The sequence below is a fragment of the Macrobrachium nipponense genome, chromosome 1, assembly GCF_015104395.2.
Source record: "Macrobrachium nipponense isolate FS-2020 chromosome 1, ASM1510439v2, whole genome shotgun sequence".
NCBI classification, from domain to species: domain Eukaryota; kingdom Metazoa; phylum Arthropoda; class Malacostraca; order Decapoda; family Palaemonidae; genus Macrobrachium; species Macrobrachium nipponense.
The window spans coordinates 175,436,838-175,460,161 of record NC_087200.1 but is presented as its reverse complement, the minus strand read 5'-3'; the positions used below and the strand labels follow the sequence as shown (position 1 = coordinate 175,460,161).

At 43.0% G+C, this 23,324-nt stretch overlaps 1 long non-coding RNA gene across 1 annotated transcript in view; it reads right to left on the bottom strand.

Moving 5' to 3' along the window:
- LOC135220315 (uncharacterized) overlaps positions 1-19,281 on the bottom strand; it is a 254,594-nt gene extending 235,313 nt beyond the window's left edge. Inside the window, exon 1 of the long non-coding RNA XR_010315653.1 lies at positions 18,752-19,281. This is a non-coding gene — a long non-coding RNA (uncharacterized LOC135220315). The remainder of the gene's footprint in view (positions 1-18,751) is intronic.
- Between the last annotated feature and the right edge of the window lie 4,043 nt (positions 19,282-23,324).

The following is a 23,324-nucleotide window of genomic DNA, read 5'->3' as shown; positions in this document are numbered from 1 at the left end:
AGTTTAACCCCCAGGGACTATAGCCGATTTTTTTAAACCAGTCAAACTTGCACTTAACTTGCACTTAGCTGGTTGTCGCTGATTGGATGAATGTCGTGTTGTCCGAATCTCTCTGTTTTGTTTTCACACTGTTTCAGAATTGTGGTTATACGGCCATAGATTGAGATAAGAGCCAAATTATGTAATGTTATGTAAATACCAGTTGTAATAAACTTAAGTATTAAGTACTTACATACCAAATTATTATATAATAGTTAACAGTTATGAAACAACACTCTCCGAAGCTGTAGACTTGAAATATGTTTCAAACGCATGAACTTTAATGTTTAAATTTCTAGCTAGATTTTTTGTGCAATCGTGCCATTGGTGGTTTAGAAAAAAGCAAAACGTACATTGCTGAAGGTTGTATAATGCCTAAGAACAAAATACTATCGTAGAAAATGTAAGCTTGCCGAACATTTGGGGTGGAGGAGTTGAGAAAGGAACAGCCGGCGCATTGTCGTCTGCTGCACACACCGCCATCATCAATCAGCTTAGAATCGGCTATCGAGCAGTTGGCTCACTGTCGTCGATTTCACCTATTTCAACCATGGCCACAAGAGACGATATGGAACAAAGCAGAGATGAAGGCACTTTAAACACCAGGCATATACATACTGCTGGCAGTAGGCTTACCAGTCAGTGCCGTAATATAATAATGAATGTTTTTCAATGTTTCACTTCACAGGGCCCTAGCAAGACAATGAAAGAAATCATTAAGGCGACAGCAACAGCAACTAAAGTTTTGAAATGCAAAAAATGAACATTATGATATATAAACATCTTTATTATTTTATGAAGACAAGAACACCACAGCCCGCATTTGAACCTCCCGCTGAGAGTACGTCAACTTTCTGTCAACCCCGAGGCTGTTCCCTGCACAACTCCTCCACCCCAAAATTTTCTGACAGCTTACATTTCTACGATAGTATTTTGTTCTTAGGCATTATACAACCTTCAGCAATGTACGTTTTGCTTTTTTCCAAACCACCAATGGCAAGATTGCACTAAAAATCTAGCTAGAAATTTAAACATTAAAGTTCATGCGTTTGAAACATATTTCAAGTCAACAGCTTCGGAGAGTGTTGTTTCATAACTGTTAACTATTATATAATAATTTGGTATGTAAGTTCTTAATAATTAAGTTTATTACAACTGGCATTTACATAAAATTACATAATTTGGCTCTTATCTCAATCTATGGCCATATAATCACAATTCTGAAACAGTGTGAAAACAAAACAGAGATATTTGGACAACACGACATTCATCCAATCAGCGACAAGCAGTAAGTGCAAGTTAAGTGCAAGTTTGCCAGGTTTAAAAAAATCAACTATAGTATCAGAAACAGAAAAATGACACTTGACGCCCCAGTACCTAGTAGCCTCTAAAATACGGGACCGTTCCTTACAGTCCGTGTGGAGTTAGTACATAGAATTGCCTAAATAACTTACAGAATGTACTAGAAATGTACATTTGTAGTCAAACTGAATTATAAAATATCTACTACTCGTTAATACTTATGGTTTTCAAGTATTAAAAATAATTTATGTATACTAAAATCAAAATTTTCTAATAACAACCTGGTTTTTTCACTACAGGGCCATCTTTAGAAATGACCCGCAATTAAAATGTGTCCTAGCTGGCTGCTCGGTGCGATTGTTGCCAGTGGGCACTGCCCATACCCACTGCCATAGGCATAGTCCCTGTAACAATCAGGGCAAATTTGTTCCTGATATGTGCGAGAATTGTAGCGTGCTCTTGGCAGCAAGCTTTAAAGATGAAACTGCTCGCTTTAGACTGTCTCGATGGGTCCTAGGGTTTAGCAAAGGTGAGGAAGGGGAAGATTATATCTATCGAGCAAAACTCCAGAAGCATATATTTAAACTCTTCTCTGATGTTCCGTAAAAACATTCCCATTTTTGCTTTGCATTTTGCCAATAGAATTGCTATTTGATCATTACATAACATGTTCCTATTCAACATCACACCAAGGTCCTTAACTGCTTCCTTATTAGTGATTGTCTTGTTATTAGGCCCTCTATATGCATATAGCTTTCCTTCTCTATCTCCATAATTTATTGATTCAAATTTATCAGGTAAATATGTACCATCCTATTTACCTCTGTCCATTCATATATACTTTGTTAAGGTCTCTTTGTAGCTCGTTCCTATCTTCATCACAAGTAATTTCTCTACTTATTCTTGTGTCATTGGCGAAACTACTCACAACCGAGTCCTTAACATTACTGTCTACGTCTGCAATCATAATAACAAACAGCAATGCAGCTAGCACCATACCTTGTGGTACACCGGATATTACCTTAGCTTCATCCGATTTCTCATTGTTTGCAATAACTATCTGTTTTCTGTTGTGTAAAAATTCTTTTATCCATCTTCCTACTTTGTCCACTATATCATGTTTCCTAATTTTCTTCGCTAATATATTATGGTCTACCTTGTCAAAAGCTTTTGCAAAGTCTAGATAAACCACATCTGTTTCTTTTCCGTTTTTCATATTTTTATATATGTTCTCACGGTGGACTAACAGTTGGGTTTGTGTACTTTTTCCTGGTACAAAACCATGTTGTCTTATATTAAACAAATTATTTTTATTAAATGTTTCATAAGATTTTTCTTCATTACCCTTTCATACACTTTCATAATATGTGATGTTAGACTCACAGGCCTATAATTACTTGCCTCTAGTCTTGATCCACTTTTGAAAGTAGGGGTAATATATATTAATTTATGCTCATCATAAATCTTACCTGTATCTACACTTTCCCTTAATAATATTGCAAGGGGCTTTGCGATAGAATAAACTAATTCCTTTAACAAAATAGCAGGGACACCATCAGGCCCAGCTGCTGATCCATTTTTAATTTCATTAATATCCTGCACAATATCAGCTTCATTAATATCTATGTCTGATAAATATTCACTATTTTCATCCCTTACTTCTGTATCATTATCCTCATTATCAATTCTAGGGCTTGATTCTCTCTTATATCTTTCTGCCAATATGTTGCATATTTCCTTTTTTTCATTCGTTAATCTCCCTTCATTTCTTAGAGGGCCTATTTCTATTCTTCTTTTATTCATCTTTTTCACATATGAGTACAATAGTTTGGGGTTTTGCTTGATATTTACTAGGGTATTTTCTTCAAAGTCCCATTTTTCATTTCCTTTTCATTGTATAATCTTTTGTTCTGCATTTTCTATCTTACTTTTTAGTTCCATCACTTTCCATGCATTCTTTTCTTTTGCAAGACCTTTTTTCCACTTTCTGATTTTCTGGAACAAGCTCCTTCTGTCTCTTGGTATGCATGACTGATTTTTACTTTTCTTCTTCGGTACATATTTATCCACTATTTTCTCTATCTTATATAATATATCCATATTTACCTGTACATTATCACTTATGAATATGTTATCCAATTCTTTGTTTAATTCTTCATTTATTTCTAACCATTTTATATTTTTATTTAGAGAGTATTATGACACTTCCATAATGTCAATAAACACAGTCCATTCTGTAAAGAAGTTGAAGTGTGAGCTGTTCCCAGAAAAGGCCAACAGCAAGATACTGGAATTCTTGCAGGGCTCACAATCATTTACCCCAAGTATTAATCTCTGCTGGAAATTACTCCAACTTCGTCCTAGTAAACTTCTTGAGGTAGAAGTTAATTGCCCTGGATGGAAAGTGTTACATGCTATGCTGAATTATATACACATTCCAATTACAGCAATTGGGTATTGCCCCTTCATACCCAACTCACCATCTCACCCTGCAGTTGTAGCAGAAGCAGTGAAAATATGCATGAAAACAGCAAAAAGTTGGGGAGGACACATACTGTTATTCTTTGAACATGGTCTTGGCTTCCTGGAGGAGCTTCGGCAGGAGGCGGCAGAACTTGGCCTATGTCGGGGGGGCCTTGGTCTCAATATGGTGGAAGACCCCGTGCTTGGGTACGGTCCCAGCCACCTGGCGAAGCTCAGGGCGGAAGACATCCAGAAACTTCTGGAGAAGGGAGGCGTATCTGTGGTGGGGAAGGACAGAGCAGATGGTGGGCGCCCTTGGTTCTCTGGCGGGTGGGTGGGAGAGGCAGGTCTTGATACCGAGAAGGCGCTGGCGGGCCACGTCCGCAAAGAGGTCATGGTGGGCAAGGAGGTCCGCCCCCAGGCGAGGGGTCCCTACGTCGGTAAGGACGAAGGGCCAGGTGTAGGTCTGGGCCCTGGTGCCGCAGGTGCGTATGGGTGTTCCATTTGCAGCTAAGAGGGCGGTCAGGTCATCGGGGGAGTGGCTGCGATCCTCTGTGGATGAAGGGAACACTGACTGCATGGCACCAGTGTCAACCAGTATCCTGAGGCTGGAGATGCTGTCCTGGACGTAGAAGCCCCTGGGTAGGGACTTCGTTACTACCGCTGCCATGGGGGCTTGTTTTGGGTTTTGCCTCCATCGTTTGTTGAAGGGCAGAAGGAGCAAGGGTGCTCGCACTTCCATTCCTTGCTGCCGAACTGGCAGTGGAAGCGGCACCACCCGACGTCTGGGGGGGCTTTGGCGATTGATGGTATGCTGCACCAACTGTGTCCTCCTGCCGTAGGCTGTTGGCTGACGGAGGAGTGGAGAGTTTTGCAGCTTGAGTGGCGGTAAACAGCGTGAAAGCCCACTGCACCAGACTTTCCATCTCCAAGGTCTCAGCATTAGGGATCTGGCTTCGGACTTTGGGTGTGAGCTGGCAAAGGAAGAGTTGATGGAGGATGCTCATCCCTGCCTTCGTCCTTGGTGGTCCACCTTTGGCAGGAGGACCAGGTCCTGGAGCTTGTGCCAGGCCAGTCTGGGATCCAAGGTGATCATGCGGTTGACCACAAGGTTCAAAATTTGGGGAACTGGGAGGGAGAAGACCTGGATGAGCTCCCTCTTCAGGCCTTTGTAGGGCAGCTCCCTGGGATGGCTGCACATCCATGGGGTGAGGCGTTTGAAGGCATCCTCTGTGAGGGTCCCGGCGATGAGGTACGCATTGGTGCTGTCCCAGGTGATGCTGTGGATCCAGAACTGTGTTTCTGCCCGTTGCAACCATGTTGTGACATCTTCACTGCAGAAGGGCGGCAGCTTGATGTGGTGGGGCCCTGATGGTGCGGTTGTCTGGGGCACGGGCACGGTCGTCAAGGACCTGAGCACGAAGAAGGATCATCTCGCAGACTGCAGGGTCAAGGTGGACACAGAAGAGTCGAGTGAATGCACTGAACTCTCCATCATCTTGTCAGAATCTCACTTTTGGTTGACGAAAAGTCGCTAATGGCGGGCCAAACCATAAGACTGAATGCCAAAACACTTCTGTGAAGAAATGCCATTGTGAGTCCACTAATGGCATTGAGGAGTACCAGAGAACCTACACTAGGCGTCGTATGGGTCCGTTAAAAGTTCTCTGAAGGTGAGCAGCTGTAATTAGTCCCTTAATGGCAAAGGCAAAACCGCTTGGGTCACCTACTCCTGGGTCACTGTTACGGACAGAGATCTGCTCAGGTTCTTTATTATAATAAACAAAAAGGATTCAACACCAACAATTGAAACTTGGGGTACAAATATAGAAAGAAACTCAAACAGAACAGAAGTTTATTTACAAGCTTATTCACAAAGATAAATGCAGAATAGTTTCTCCTATTTACATAACAAAATGAAATCTGACAATATGTAAAAAGGGGGAACCAGTGCAGTAATGAAATATGATATTGTTAAACTACAATAAAGTTTTGTACATACTTACCTGGCAGATATATACTTAGCTTTAGTCTCCGACGTTCCGACAGAATTTCAAATCTCGCGGCACACGCGACAGGTAGGTCAGGTGGTCTACCTTACCCGCCGCTGGGTGGCGGGCGTATGAACCAATCTATCTCTCCAGCCAGATTTTTTTCTTTCACCTGTCTCCTGAGGGGAGGCTGGGTGGGCCATTAGACGTATATATCTGCCAGGTAAGTATGTACAAAACTTTATTGTAGTTTAACAATATCATTTTTGTACATGAACTTCCCTGCCAGATATATACTTAGCTGATTGGCACCCTTGGTGGAGGGTAAGAGACAGCTAAAGTAATAAGGAGAGATAAGAAACAACTGATGTTGTAGGATATAAATAACCTTGGTTCTTACCTGTTCAGGCAGAAGACTTCATTGATACTGTCTCTGAGTCTGCGTTGCCTGGAGAGCTACAGCTAGGACGTGACCTGATGCTGAAAGACTCTCGGATCTACCACTGGGATATATGATCCCTTTGTGTGGTAGAATCCAAGTCGGATCCTGTTAAAGGGAGTTCGTCCCTATCTTAACAGGTCCTAACCACTACTACTGCAAGGAGCCACACTCATCAGACCACCTAACCAAACTACTAAAGATTAGTATTACGACCTAAAGAGATGCCTTCATGCATCCTCTTTAAGGCAACCAACAACAACAAATACAAGGGGGAAAAATTTATACTACTAAACAGGATGAGTTCCAGCTCCCTGCCCCAGCACTGAATCCGCAGATACGTACGGGCCCAAGGCGAAGCATTTTTCGTAAGTGATTCTCACATCACGTAAGTAGTGGTTCGCGAACACTGACTGACATCTCCAGAATGTTGTCTCCATCATATTTCGCACGGACATATTCTTGTTGAAAGCAAGAGAATTTGTTGCTAAAAATGGCTCTTACTTCGTGTGCTTTCACTTTAGAAGCCTAAGATGTTCTTCTCTGCAGGATCCGTGTGCTTCTTTGATGAGGCTTCTCAAGAAGAAGGACAATGCGTTTCTTCGACAATGGACGAGTAGGCTCTTTTACCGAACACCACAGGACCTTCTCGGTTGGCTTTCAGTTGCTCTTTTCTTCTAAGGTAGTATTTCACCATTCTCACTGGGCAAAGAGTTCTCTCGGGTTCTTCTCCTACCAAAGAAGTAAACCCACGAATCTCGAAGTTCTTGGGCCATGGACTTGATGGGTTCTCATTCTTTGCAAGAAACCAGGAAGGAAAGAGCAAATGAGAGAGTCCTCCTTAAAACCCACATTACCATCAATCGCCTGAAGCTCACTCACTCTTCTGGCGGAAGCTAGAGCCATCAAAAAACAGAGTCTTCCTGGTAAGGTCTCTGAATGAGGCTGAATTAGGGGTTCAAACCTAGAGGACCCAAGGAATTGAAGGACTACATCCAAATTCCAGCTAGGTGTCTTAGGAGACTGCATTTTCGTTGTATCAAAAGACCTAATAAGGTCCTGTAGGTCCTTATCTTCCGATAAGTTGAGGCCCCCTGTGCCTGAAGACATTCGCCAACATACTACGATAGCCTTTAATCGTCGAAACGACTAAGCCACATTCTTGTCTTAAGAATAAAAAGAAGTCTGCAATTTGATTCACAGAGGTACTGGAAGAGGAAACGTTATTCCTCTTGCACCATCTTCTGAAGACATCCCACTTCGACTGGTACACTCGTAAGGTGGAAGACCTCCTCGCTCTAGCGATTGCCTTAGCAGCTGCTGACGAAAAGCCTTTCGCTCTGACCAGTTTCTGGACAGTCTGAAGCCAGTCAGACTGAGAGCGGGGAGGTTTTTGTGGTACCTGTCGAAGTGGGGCTGTCTGTAGTAGATCGCTCCTTAGAGGAAGCGATCTTGGAAAATCCAACTAGCCATTCCAGCACCTCTGTGAACCAATCTTGTGCTGGCCAAAAGGGGAGAGGCTATCAAAGTCATCCTCGCGGAATCTGACTCTGCGAACTTTTTTAAAGTCAACCCCAGAATCTTGAAGGGGGAAACGCGTATACATCGAGTCCTTTCCAATCGAGTAGGGAGAGCGTCTATCCCTATTGCTCCTGGATCCGAGATGGGCGAGCAATACAGATCCAGTCTTTTGTTCTTTGAAGTTGCAAACAGGTCTAAGAGAGGCCTGCCCCACACCTTCCAAAGGCTCTGGCAAACATCTTGGTGCAGAGTCCACTCTGTGGGAAGGACCTGATCTTTCCTGCTGAGGAGATCTGCCCTTACATTCCTTTCTCCCTGTACGAATCTGGTGAGAAGTTTTATCCCCCTTTATCTTCTGTCCAGAAGAAGATCTCTTGCTGTTTCGTACAGAGAGAAGGAATGCGTCCCCCCCTGTTTCCTGATGTATGCCAGAGCCGTGGTGTTGTCCGAGTTTATTTGCACAACTGTTCCTGTCACATCTGACTCGAACTCCTTCAGAGCAATGCCACAACCGGCTATTAGTTCTTCCTGTTTGATGTGCCAGGACGACTGGTCCCCCACCCAGTTCCTGACACCTCCTTGGTTCCCAGAGTCGCCCCCCGCCCCCCAACCTGTTTCCGACGCATCGGAGAACAACACCAGGCTGGGGTTCTGGGATTGAAGAGGCAGTCCCTGCGAGAACTTGTTTGGGATCCGCCCACCATGCTAACTCCTTCTTGATTTGAAGAGAAATTGACAGGGAGAACTTCAAATCCTGAGAAGGACGACTCCAATTCCGATGAAGAAAGAATTGGAGCGGTCTCAGGTGCAACCTTCTAGGGAAACATTGCTCCAGTGAGGAGAGCGTCCCCAGCAGACTCATCCACTCCCTCACTGTGCATACTTCTTTCCCTAAGAAGGTTGTTACTTTTTCGAGTCCCCGGGCTATCCTCTCCTGTGACGGAAAAGCCCGAAAACTCAGAGAGTTCATCTGGATCCCCAGATTAAACGCACTCTTGAGCGGGAATCAGACTTGACTTGCTTTCGCAGATTGACCAGAAGTCCTAAGGAATAAGTCAAATCCAGGGTTTTCTTCAAGTCCTTCAGACAAAGATCTCTGGAACTGGCCCTTATAAGCCAATCGTCGAGATAGAGCGAAATCCTCACCCCTTCTAGGTGAAGCCATTGTGCCACATTCCTCATGATGGCCGTAAAGACTTGGGGGGGGGGGCCCGTGAGAGGCCAAAACACAGGGCCCTGAATTGGAAGATTCTTCCCCCCATCATGAATCTTAGAAACTTCCTCGAGGAAGGATGGATTGGTACGTGGGAAGTAAGCGTCCTGTAAGTCCAAGGACAACCATCCAGTTCCCTGGACGGAGTCTGCTAACACCGAGGCAGTGGTCTCCATCGTGAACTTCTTCTTTTCGACGAAGAAGTTCAGGGCGCTTACATCCAACACCGTCTCCATCCCCCTGAGGATTTCGGAACTAGGAACAGGCGGTTGTAAAAGCTGCCGAAAGATGATCTGCCACTAGTTCGATCGCCTCCTTTTCCAGCATCTGATCTACCGCTAGTCGGAGGGCTTGATTCATGATGGGGTCCCTGTATCTGGCCGTCAACTCCCTCGGGGTATTCGTCAAGGGAGGCCCTCGAAGAGAACGGGATGAGATAGCCTTCCTCAAAATTGACAGGGTCCAGGCATCTGCGTCTTTCTGGCCCAGACTTCTGCAAACTGTAAAAGCCTGGCGCCTACAGTTGTCTGAAGGACTTGAGTCTTACTTGGGAGGTTTTGATTGACTTCTGTAAAAGTCCTCTCTCCCTCTATTTGGTTTCCGACCTCTGAACGAAGAGGATCTAGAGGTAGAAGCCCCTCGAAAGGGTTCCTGAGAGTCGGCTTAGCTTTCTTCGTCTTAGTCTGGAAGGTAGGGCGCGGCTTCCTTACAGACTGCGCTAGAAGGTCCTGCGTAGCTTTGGCAGAGAGAGCCTTCGAAATGTCTTGAACCAGGTGTTTAGGAAACAGCTGCGTAGAGAGAGGGGCAAAAAGCAAAGACGATCTCTGAGCATGCGAGACAGACTTTGTTAAAAATGAGCAAAATACTGATCTTTTCTTCAAGACCCCTGCTCCAAACAGTGAAGCTATTTCGCTGGCCCCATCCCTCACCAGATTTATCCATACAGGATAAGACACAATTCAAATCCTCCGGAGAAACGTGTCCGGTCCTTGAGTTTTCTTGGCTAGGACTCCGAGGGACCAATCGAGAAAAGTTGAAACTTCCAAGACTCTAAAAATGCCTTTTTAGAATGTGATCTATTTCATTCATTGCCCACGTAGTTTTGGCCGAATTCAAAGCTGATCTTCTAGTGGCGTCTACTAGTGCCGAAAATCTGCGTCAGCTGAAGACGGAAGGCCCAGTCCCAAGGTTCTCCTGTCTCATACCAAAATCCTGTCCGTCCTGAAAGCTTCGACGGAGGGAAGGCAAACATAGTTTTCCCCGCTTCTTCTTTAGTACGCATCCATGAACCGAAACTCTTGAGCGCTTTCTTCATAGAAAGAGTCGGTTTCATTCTCACACACGAAGATCCTTTCGTTGCTTTCCGCTGTGGAGAACAACGAGTGTGGAGAAGGAGGAGCAGTAGGGCTCAAAGACTCTCCGAACTCCTGAAGGGAGAAGCTCTGTGAGCTTCTTGTACGAAGAAACTGTTGCCGATGTATTAGTTTCTTCCTCAGAGGCTTCCTGGTCTTCTTGAAGAGGAGAACGGGGATGAGGATCCTTATGAGAATCCTTAGATGATTTCCTAGCTGGGGTACAGTGCGATGAAGGAGACAAACGTCTTGAATGAGGAGAAGATTCAAAGTAGAGAGGCGTACAGGAGAACGACGAGTCGTAAAAGAAGGACGCTTATCCGAAATTTCTTGTCTAAACTCGCATTCCTTCCTAAATGCAGACAAACTCTTAACAGCAAAAGAGGAAGAACTCCTTTCCCTAGAAAGACACGTCTATCCCTAGGGAAACTACGAGAGGGAGAGCGCCTACTAAAATCCTGGCGCCGATCGTGAGGAGAGCGGCTACCAGTCGCCGAGCGCCTATCTGTCACAGGGCGCTTCAGGGGAATCCTGGCTCCTACCAAGCGGCGAAACGTTGCTAAAAATAGGGCGCCTTTCAGGAGCAGGGCGCTTGAGAGGCTCTTGATGCCTACGAAGCGGAGAGCGGCTCTATGCTCCGAGCGCTTAAACGGGAACAGGGCGTTCGGCGAGATCTTGGTCCTTACCAAGGGGAGAACGTCTGTAAGGCTCCGAGTGCCTAACAGAAGCAGGGCGCTTGAGGCGTTCCTGACTTCTAGCAAGAGGAGACCGATCAGGAGTAGGGAGTCTCGAGAACGAAGAGCGCCTACTAGGAGAACGAAGCAAACGAGGATCAAGGCGTCTTTCTCCAGGAGAACAGCTACTAAAAGAAGGCGCTTACCAGGAGCAGGGCTCCTACTAGACTCTTGATGTCTTACAGGGGAGGAGCGAACTCCATGCTGATGAGCGCCTACCAGTCAACGTTATCCGACGCCGACGACAGTAGTCGGAAGGAGAAGTGCGCCTACTTTCAGAAGGGCATTCCCTAGGTTCTCTGAGAAGGCGAGGAGAAGAAAGATGAGACGGAGACGACGAAATAAGTCTTCTATGACTTGAGCGACTCTCTCTTCTTGCCCGAACTCTAGAAGAAGGAGAAACAGAAGGGGCTGAGCGTCTACCCGAGGCAGGAATCCGATCTGGGGAAATATCTTCATAGTCCAAGGAGCGCCTATCCTCGAATGGCGTCTCGACACCTCCGAGCGGGAGTGGTGTTCCTCTCGTGAAATGTTACGATGTGTAGAAGTATCCTCAAAAGAAGGAGATCGCCGATTACAAGGAGAGCGCTCCTTCCGACGAAAACGCGCCTCGATCTCTTGATAGGGAGAGACAAATCCTTCCTTCTACGCGATCTCGATGCCAGGAGTCCGCCAAGGCTGTGATCTGAGCTTGTAGGCCGCTAGCACTCGAGAAGGAGAGTCCCCAGGATCTTCTTCCGAAGTAAGCTCAGCGCGAGGAGCGGGAGAAGGAGGGCGATCACTGGCTCTCCCTAGGCTTCTTTGCTTGCAAGGAAGCTACATCAGAAAAGTCTTCTGGGTTGGACGCTAACGTACTGAAGGGAGCCTCCGCAGCCCTCTTCAACGGGCGTGACTCCTTAGAGCTCCAACCACGCTTCGGCGAAGGAGAAGAGGATGACGAAAAACACTGACGAAGAATATTCTTCTTCTTACGATCCAAGGCAGCCTGGGAGCGAACTTCAGGATCTGCCGAGGGGACGCCTGACCGGTGGGGGCTCTCCCTAGCCCTCCTGCGGCTTTCCGACTTTCCCTCCTCCACTGGAACTGGGAGTCTGGAAGAGGTCTAGGCTGGAGGCACTAAGGAGCCAGTCAGACGCACCCTCCACATCACTGGGTACACTGCACTTATCATCACTGACACTCTTACCTTGATCAGTACGAAGATTCTGTCTTCCTTAGAACACAAGGAAGCTTTTGAGGCCGCCGCCTCCGAAGACGAATCTACGGCTTCGGTGCGGGGAGCAGGAGCTGAGACCTGGGAGGAAGGTTCTAAAATTACATTAATGTTAGTTTCATTCTCACTCATTCTCGACCTGCTCGAACTCCTTGAAGAAGCTTTACGTACCCTATCCCTTTCAAGTTTCCTAATATAAGAAGAAAGAGCCTTATATTCATCTTCGTTCAAAACCTCACACTCTTGACACGGGTTACTAAACGAACATTCATTCCCCCTACATTTAACACAGAAAGTGTGAGGGTCAACCGCAGCTTTCGGTAACCTCACCTTACATCCATCGGTCAAACATACTCTAAACAAAACCGGAGTTTTGGAAACAGAATCAAAATCAGACATTCTACAGGAAAATCCAGCGCAAAGTCAATAACGGTCCACAATCAGCGTATGCCAAGCCAAAATAGAGCGAATACGTCACCAAAATGTCCAAATCAATCTCCAGGCAAGCGAGAAATGAAGAATATATCGGAATGAAACGACAACAGTTGTTATCGCTTCAGCGACAGAAAAAAATCTGGCTGGAGAGATAGATTGGTTCATACGCCCGCCACCCAGCGGCGGGTAAGGTAGACCACCTGACCTACCTGTCGCGTGTGCCGCGAGATTTGAAATTCTGTCGGAACGTCGGAGACTAAAGCTAAGTATATATCTGGCAGGGAAGTTCATGTACAAAAACTTGCTGGCCAGTTTTCCAGCTGTTGAAATCAGGGCTCGAAGCGAGGGCTTCACAAAAGGGGACAGTAGAAACTTCAGACAGCTTCTTAACTTCATACTGCAGGGAGGAATGCCTTAGTCTCAAAACTTGAAGGACGGGTTACTCTTCAAAACCACTTGTAGGACGTTTCTTCTCCGAAAGGGTTACTCAACATATCTCTCTCTCTCTCTCTCTCTCTCTCTCTCTCTCTCTCTCTCTCTCTACAGACTTTATTTACGTTCCCACACTCACTCGTGTGTCCTCTTCCTTCTTCTCTTATCTCTAATGATCTCATCTTCTACTTCCTCAGAGTCCTATATATATATGTTGATCTCGGGGCAGGGTTGAAAAGGGCGGAGCTTAATCAGCGAACGTCACTGTCCCACGACAGGAACTTTTTAGAAGACTCTCAACGAAATGTTGCATCATAATACGCGGCGTTTCTAATGATGGTCGCGTGCTGGAGTTCCATAACACACCTGCGTATTCTCGAACAATCATGAAAAAAGACGCCTCAAACACGTGCAGGGAATGCCTCCTTGATGCAGACCTACTCGAAGATACACTTTCCTTTCCTTTAATATATGTTCTTCCCTATAGAGAGATTACCATGACACGTACACCCAAAGAAAAAAATTAAATCAGCTAATTTTACTTTTTTTTACAGAGAAACAAGAATCAAACAACAGGGAAACAATCTGCATAAAGCATCAACTCAGTTAAACAAGCACACTTCTCAATTCATTTACCCAACCATGCAAAAATAGAAAACGGTCATCAGGCTACTCTTCCGAAAAATCTCTAGAGAGGCTATCAGCTATAACATTATCCTTTCCCCTTAATTTTTCCTTTTCTAAACTCGGATTAAACTTCAAAATTCTTAAGCACCTCGGAGTTTTTCTCAAAACTAATTTCTTTCTGTGACACCGTTACTACGGGCACGGGCGGTGGCCACAGCATGGGGCGTTCGTTATATTTCTTGAGAAAGTTTACATGCAGCCACTTTGCTCTACGCTTACTCTTATTGATTAAATAATTTAGATTTCCCTTCTTTTCTAAAATTGAAAAAGGACCTTCAAACTCATAAGATAAAGAGGGACCTTCTTTGTGGACAAAAACTAAAACTTTATCTACCACACAGAAACTTCTCTCTTTCACTCTAAGATCATGTTTCCTTTTATTTTCCCATTGACTTTCTCTCTCGTTCGCCTTCGCTAGTTGCCAAGCATCTCTTAAATTGTTTTTATAATACTCTAGATTAGTTCTGTTGTCCTCTCTACCTTCTTTCAGCATTAAATTACATTTTAACATTTCCAAAGGACCTTAAGCGGTGTGACCGAAAACCAGCTCGAAAGGACTAAATCCTGTAGTGTCATTCAGTGCCAACTGTAAAGCTAACAAAACAAAAAGTAACTTTTCCTCCCAGTCATGTTCAAAGTTATTACACAGTTTTCATAAACAACTTTTTAACGTTTGGTGAAACCGCTCCACAATGCCTTGTGATTTGGGGTGATAAGGTGTGGAAGTTACGGAGTTTGATACCTAACTCTTTTATTCTATCCCTGAAATATTTGGATACAAAATTACTGCTATTATCACTGTATAGTACGAGGCAGATCAAACTTAGAAAAATAATCTAACAAGCGTTTAACTATAGTCCTTGCATTACAGCTTCTTACGGGTATCGCCTCTGGATAGCGAGTTAGTCTATCAATGATTGTTAACAGATATATACTCCCTCCCTTTACTTCTAGGCAACGGTCCAACCATATTGATAACTACATTCTCAAAAGGTTTACCTACTGAAGGAATATTACACAATGGAGCTCTGGGAATTACTTGATTCAGTTTTCCGGCAATTTGGCATTCCTTTTAGGCCAATAGTACGCCCAACTAATACACCTGAAAGTTTTATTTGCTCCCAAATGTCCTTGCTCATCATACGCTAACTTCAAAACTAGTTCACGAAGCTTCCTAGGAACCACTAATTGTTCGGTGATCTCCCCTTTGCTACCGGACTTAGGACGAACATAACGGCACAAAACTTCGTCTTTTAAACAAAAAGTTTCCTTACACACACTATCGAGATCATCATCATCCAGCTCACATTAAAAAATTCAGGTTAGTGTCTCATCCTCTCTCTGAAACTTAACTAGCTCACCCTTATTCAAAAGGTTAGTGCCTAATTCATCACAGTAACTATTACTTGATTCCACTACATCGACTATGTTATTCTCGACAGCTACACTTTCCACTTGGCTGTTACTGTCACCACCAATAGAGACAGGCAGGTCTCTCAGCCACACTCATGCCAAGATCAACCTCGCCACCTCTATCACACTCGTTCGAATCCACGAACAAACTATGACTGTAGTCTATGTCTGTATCTAAACCTAACCTAATTACTACCATTTCAGGCGCTGGAATCTCACTCACAACAGGATTCACATACTTGGATAAAGCTAAGTCATTACCGACAATAATGTCAACGCCATCAACAGGCAAACTGTCAACGACTGCTAGTTTCACTTCTCCTGACACTACCTGACTTTCCAAGTTTACCTTCAACAAAGGACAAATAACACAAGTGTTTGGAAATCCACCTAACATGACTTTTTCTTCCATGTTGATTTCTGCCTTGTTTATCACACTCTCTCCTTATTAGGGAGACAGCAGCTCCTGTGTCCCGAAGCAAGACTACTTCTCTCGAATCTCCTCCTCCAAGAGAGGAAACTACACCTTCTGAAAGAAATTCCCCATAAAATTTCCTAGTTTCTCTCATCACATCATTCCTACTTGACAAAAGGTTAACTAGAGACACTGGTTTCTTAACGTCCTTCCTCTCTACTGCACAATTTCTCGCTAAATGCCCTTGCTCATTACATCTGAAACAAGTTCATTCTGAGCTACTAAATGCTGCTTAATTCTTACAAACCTTAGACGTATGACCAGGTTTTCCGCATGCATAACAGTAATGGTCACTTTTACTCACATTGCTATTACTAGAACTGAAACCTTTACTGCTCTGTACTTAACAGACGAAGGATCATTTCACTTCTTACTGACACTTAAATTATGAGTCAAACAATATTCGTCTGCTAACCTAGTTGCTCCTGCAAAAGATACTTCTCGCCTATCTTCTATATAAAGCTTAATCTCAGAGGATACGTTATCTTTGAAGTTTTCTAACAATAGCTACTAAGTTCTTCAGAACATCAAAATCATCAACTTTAGCGGAAGTTAACCAATCACAAAACAGCCTTTCTAACTTCTTACCGTATTCTACATACGTAATATTCTCGTCCCTTCTCAAACTTCTAAATTTCTTACAGTTTGCCTTTGGTACTAACCTGTATGCGCTAAGAACAGTCTCTTTCACAATATCATAATCATCACATTCCTCCTTAGACATGCAACTATACACGCAAAACTGACTGTAAATATAGAGTCCACATTTCTTTCCATTAACTTCTCAAAACACATGAAATATTTCGTTACATCTTCCTCATCAAACTTTGGTACTAATTTCAGCACTGCACTCATACCCAAACCATCAGCTTCATTTTCGTTCTCTCCTGTCTGACTGTTAAGAGTACTTTGCCTTAACCGAGCGATTTCCAACTTGCTGCATTCTCATTACTTCTCTCTCAGCTGCTCTTTCCTCTCTCTCATACTTTTCTCTTTCTTTCCTTTCAACATACTCACGGAGATCATTCCGCTCTAGACCTAGAAGCTTACCAGACTCAATAAATTCTTTCACCATCTCACTCATTCTGGTTCTTTCTATTCTCCTATTTACCTAACAAAATGAAATCTGACAATATGTAAAAAGGGGGAAACAGTGCAGTAATGAAATACTTGCTGGCCAGATTTGCAGCTGTTGAAATCAGGGCTCGAAGCGAGGGCTTCACAAAAAGGGACAGTAGAAACTTCAAACAGCTTCTTAACTTCATACTGCAGGGAAGAATGCCTTAGTCTCGAAATTTGAAGGACGGGTTACACCTCAAAGCCACTTGTAGGACGTTTCTTCTCTGAAAGGGTTACTCAACGTCGGGATTTATCTCTCTCTCTCTCTCTCTCTCTCTCTCTCTCTCTCTCTCTCTCTCTCCAACTACAAACTTTATTTACGTTCCCACTCTCTCATGTGAGTCCTCTTCCTTCTTCTCTTATCTCTGATGATCTCATCTTCTACTTCCTCAGTCTATATATATATATATATATATAATATATATATATATATATATATATATATATATATATATATATATATATACGTCGATCTTGGGACAGGGTTGAAAAGGGCGGAGCTTAACCAGCGAACATCTCTCTATTAACGATTTCTGGCCAGAAAGCAAATGACATTATCTACACATTCTTACACTGCAAGTTTCGTAAAGTAACTTGAAGTGCAAGAATGTGTAAATAACCTCATTTGCTTTCTGGCCAGAAACTGTTAATAGAAATGTGAATGGTAAGTGTAAAGAAATCTAGCACACCTAAGCCATAATTGCAAATGCGAGTATTTGCTAGTAAGCTATAATTTTTTTAAGTTTTAAGAAATATAAATAATGACTTTGTATGTAAGTCCACATATTCCTTTAACAATAAAAAATAAATATTTTCAAGATAATTTCACCCCCGCCCCAGCGCCGCCACAGAAATACATCAGATTTTATCTAACAAAAACTCCCTCCATGCACAGATATCTGGTCCTTTCTTTCCAAAGCTATCCTTCCCATCATCCCTTGGCTTCCCTCAGAACTCTGGTTTCATATGGCTATATTTCTTACTCTCAAACTTACATACACACATTCCATAACAAACGCCTTCACTTCTTAAGCTTTTAATTATGTCTTCCCATCATCATCAACACTTCATCATACACCTGCCAAGATATGCTAAGTAATATTACTACCCTAAATTGCTTACGATCAATTTATCATTTTTCCGTGATACAAATGAATCATCCGCATAAACCTTGCAAACACTGATCCACCTTCATAACACAGTATCTCATCATTCCTTCAGATTTCGGCTGCCTTTCCATTCAACTTTTAAACTACTCTCATTAAAGTCTAGCCACTTCCACAACACACATTTTCAACGGTCCCTTACACTCTTACAGCATTCAGCTCTATTATAAATTTCACACACTCAACAGCTAAAACACTGTGTATTTCCGGTATCCTACTTTTTAGTGGGAGCGCATGTGCAATAGTGAGAACGTATGCGCATGATTTACGGGCTGCCCCAGCACCCAGCCCCCAGGAGAAAGAGATCATGAAAGCAGCTTATCTACATCACATGTAGAATATTGAATGTTGCCGTTCTGTCTGCACTCTCGGGTTCGCATTAAAAGCATAAATAAAATGCGGTGTCCATTTAATGACTGACTGACTATCCAAAATGGTGTAGTATCTATGGATTTATGTAGAAATATGCAAATATTCTCATCACTGACCATCAATAATTACATCATATGATACATTTTCCACAAAATTATTTCATAAAAGTACTTTTATATTCTAAAATACATATTTATCATCAAATAGTCCTCATTAAACAACAGATTGCAAAAATATGTGGAAGCCAGGAAATCTATGCCAACGTGTTACCCGACATGCATAGGCCTAGACTTTCCCCTCATCAACAAAAAACTATCTTCAGATTTCAACAGGATACACCTTAATTATGCATGAATGCACGCAAAGATGATAATATTAGTCTTACCTTACTTGAAGTCGCTTCCCACTGGCAAGGAAAAATGCATCCAGACTCTCTGTGATCGTCAGTTCAAAATCTCCCTCAAGATTTCCCGTTTTCTATGACTGGTTATTCACGAGCACGTTAACCTGTCAGTTAATCGAATCTGGTGTTAAAACTTATAAAGTCCAGAAGTCTTTTTGAGTTCATTCAAAAAAGTACTGCAATACTCCAAAATCTTCCAATAACCTATACAATCTCGTAATTTTCTACAAGGCCTTGAAATACCTTCATATTTCACCTAGATGTTTTGTTTTACTATAATACTGTTGCAATATGTAACTACATTGAAGGATTTTCGTACACTTTTTCCAAGTCTATCGGCCTTTTTAAACGAGGCTATAGGCATTTTCTTCTTAGTGACACTTGTGATCTCTTAAGTAAATTCACTAACAGCCTTTGTAACATAACGACTGCGATTTACGTCAAATGTTGTTAGCATAATGTTATGAATCAAGCGTTTCATATATGGCAATAAAGGGATTTATGTATTCTCTGCGTACTTTCACCTTATTTATTCTGGATCTTTATGTCAACAAATACCAGATACATAAAAATAACATTTTTAGTACTGTAAAACAGAATATTACCTGTGAGGTCTAAAATAGATACCTTAAGTCAGTTTCAGTTCATCTGTTCAGTGTCCATCCACGGGTGAAGATGTGGCATTGCGCATGGGTAACACGTGAGTGTTGTGAAAAACTCAACTTTTTTTAATAACATATTTGAATGTTTATGTATACAAAGAACCTTCGGCCAGTCACTCTTTCTTATGTAAATAACTCATACACACAGATTTGTATCGATAATATACCAACACAAGCACACGAAAGACAGGCATGTATCATACAGGCAGGATACAGCCGACTAAGATCAAACACGATCTCTGGTATAGCACAGGATACACTTACTGTCATAGTAATTGCTTCATAGCAAAGAATTACGAGTTAAAGGAAAGAAAAATGCATCTTCGAGAAGTTCTACAGCACAGAGGCATTCGCGCATGTGTTGGAGGTGCCTGTTCTCATGATGGTTCTAGAATCGTCGGGCGTGTTGGGGAACGCAACAGGCGCCGAAGTGTCGTGAGAAACGCCGCGACTTCTGATGTAATACTTCGTTCAGATCCTTTTAAGAAGTTCTAGTAATCTCGGGAGTCTGTGACGTTTGCCGTAGGCCCCGCCCCCAGAATGCCATATAAATACGACTGACGAAGTAGGAGAGTAAGAGATCATCAGTTACAGTCACAGGAGAGATCATTAGTATGAGCCACATATCAGATTATCAGTGAGAGCTCAGCAGCAGAGATCAGAGATCATCAGAGAGTGATAAGAGAAGAAGGAACTATGAAGGATCAGAGAGGAAAAGTCGCTCGAGAGAGTTTGGTTGAATTCTGGTCAAGTCGTCGTCAGGAGTGAACGACAGGCATTTCGACGTAGAGCAAGACTTCAGAGAAGAAACGTTCTGCAAGAGGTTTAGAGAAGTTCCTGCCCTTCGAGTATCAAGAATAGACATTATTTTCTGTAATACAGTCAAGAAGACGTCTGCAATCGCAGTTCTCCTTTTGTGAAGCCATCACTGCGAGTCGCAAAACTGGCCAGCAAGTATTTGAATTAACTCACTTCTTCCCCAGTTCATGCATTGTAAGATTTTGCCTTTTTTATGTAAATAGGAGATACCATTCTGCATTTATCTTTGTTAGTAAGCTTGTAAATAAACCTTTGTTGTGTTTGTGTATCTTTCTATATTCGTATCCCCAGTTTCAACTATTGGTGTTGAATTCTTATGGTTTATCATTATATCGAACTTGGAGCAGACCTCTCTCGGTTCGTAACATTGTGGCGACCTTGCTTAGAATATATCCAGCACTTTAACAGTTTGAAACAGGGAGAATATAGAAAGAGCCCGAATGAGTGAGATGGTGAAAGGTTTTATTGAGTCGGGTAAGCTACTAGGTCTAGAGGGGAATGATCTCCGTGAGTATGTTGAGAGGAAAGAAAGAGAAAAGTATGAGAGAGATGAAAGAGCGGCTGAGAGAGAAGTGATGAAAATGCAGCATGAGCAGGAAGAAAGAGAGAAAGAATGTATGCATGAGTTGGAAATTGCTCGGTTAAGGCAAAGCACTTTTAACAGTCAGTCAGGCCAGAACGAAAACGAAACTGATAGGTTAGGTATCAGTGCAGTGTTGAAATTAGTACCAAAGTTGGACAAGGAAGATGTTACGACATATTTCATGTGTTTTGAGAAGTTAATGGAACGAGTAGGTTCTCCTAAAGAAACATGATATTGTTATTGTACAATAAAGTTTCATACATACTTACCTGGCAGATATATACTTAGCTATAGACTCCGTCGTCCCCGACAGAAATTCAAATTTCGCGGCACACGCTGCAGGTAGGTCAGGTGATCTACCGGCCTGCCGCTGGGTGGCAGGACTAGGAACCATTCCCATTTTCTATCATATTTTCTCTCTTCCACCTGTCTCCTACGGGGAGGCTGGGTGGGCCATTAATCGTATATATCTGCCAGGTAAGTATGTATGAAACTTTATTGTATCATAACAATCTCATTTTCATACAATCAACTTACCTGTCAGATATATACATAGCTAATTGGCACCCTTTGGTGGAGGGTAAGAGACAGCTACTTATGGAATAGACAGGTAAACAACATATGTTGTAGGTACAAATAAACCTTGGTTCCTACCTGATAGGTGGTAGACTTTGTGGCTGTTGCCCAGGAGTCTGCATCACCTCAAGAAACTTTAGCGAGATGTATGATCTATGGCCAAGAGTTCTTGTGGGTCTGCCGATGGGGTCTTATCTGCTTACTCGGCAGAGCCTGAAAGGACTTTGTCAATGGGTGCTGATCCACTTATATGACAATACACCTTATGAAGGAGCACACAACCAATCCCGACCACCTGATCCTAACCACCATGTTAGTATTAAAAATTGTTACGAGTTATCCCCAAACTCTTCACAACAACCATAACTCAAAAACCAACTTACACAAACACATAATTTTCAAAAAAAAATAATAATGATACTCATCTAATATGATATCACAAGAGTTCCTTACTGAACAATAGTGACTGGCCGCCAGTGCGACGTCTGCACTTTGTCAGCAGAAAGTCTAGAACATATCTAATAGATGGTACGTACCATTTAAGGATTGGTGTTAGCTCCTATACCCAGGATCGTATCCGCAGACACGAAAGGACCCAGAGAAAAACATTTCTCGTAGGTCACATGAACGTCTTTCAAGTAGTGAGATGCAAACACTGAGTTGCACCTCCAATATGTCGCTTCCAAGATATTCTTTAGCGACATATTTCTGTGAAAAGAGAGAGACATCGCTACTGCTCTCACCTCATGTGCTCTTACTCTCAAGAGTCTAAAAGAGTCATCAGTGCAGACCTTGTGAGCGTCTGTAATGACGTTCCTTACAAAAAGGCTAAAGCATTTTTGGACATAGGTCTTGTAGGATCCTTAACAGAGCACCAAAGACCTTGTCTAGAACCTCCCATCTGTTTCTTCCTCTGCAGGTAGAATTTTAGAGCTCTTACCAGGCAAAGAGACCTTTCAGCTTCTCTACCAACGAGACCCGATAAGCCTTTAACTTCGAAGTTCTTAGGCCAGGGATTCGAAGGATTTTCGTTCTTTGCCAGAAACAGTGCTTTGAACGAACAGATGGCTGAGTCTCGTTTGAATCCTACTTTATTATCAAGGGCGTGCAGCTCACTAACTCTTTTAGCTGTCGCCAGTGACAAGAGAAACAAAAACTTTCTCGTTAAATCTCAAAACGAGGCCATATGAGGAGGTTCGAACCTTTCAGAAGACAAGAACTTCAGGACAACATCGAGGTTCCAGCTAGGGAAGATGTATTCTTAGACTTCGTGGTCTCAAAGGATCTTATAAGATCGTGTAGATCTTTATTATCTGCAAGCTCTAAGCCTCTATTCCTAAAGACGGCCGAAAGCATACTCCTGTAACCCTTTATAGTGGATACAGAAAAATGTGATTCCTCTCTCAGGAATAACAGAAAATCGGCGATTTCGGTCACAGAGGTACTGGAGGAGGACAACTTCTTCGACTTACACCATCTCCTAAAAACCTCCCACTTAGATTGATGGACTCGCATAGTGGAAGCTCTGCGGGCTCTAGCGATCGCGCTTGCAGCCTTGCGAGAAAAACCTCTCGCTCTGACAAGTCTTTCGATAGTCGAAAGGCAGTCAGAGCGAGAGCGGGGAGGTTTTGATGATACCTCTCGAAGTGCGGTTGTCTGAGAAGATCCATCCTTCTTGGAAGGGATCTGGGGAAAGTCTACTGTCCACTCCACTACCTCTGTGAACCAATCTTGTGCAGGCCAAAAGGGGGCTATCAGGGTCATTTTCGTCCCCTTTGAAGCCACAAACTTCTTTAGTACTTGTCCCAGAATCTTGAATGGGGGAAATGCGTAGACGTCTACATGAGACAAGTCTAGAAGGAAGACGTCGACTGTTAGAGCTCTGGGGTCTTCTACCACTGAGCAAAAACTTCCA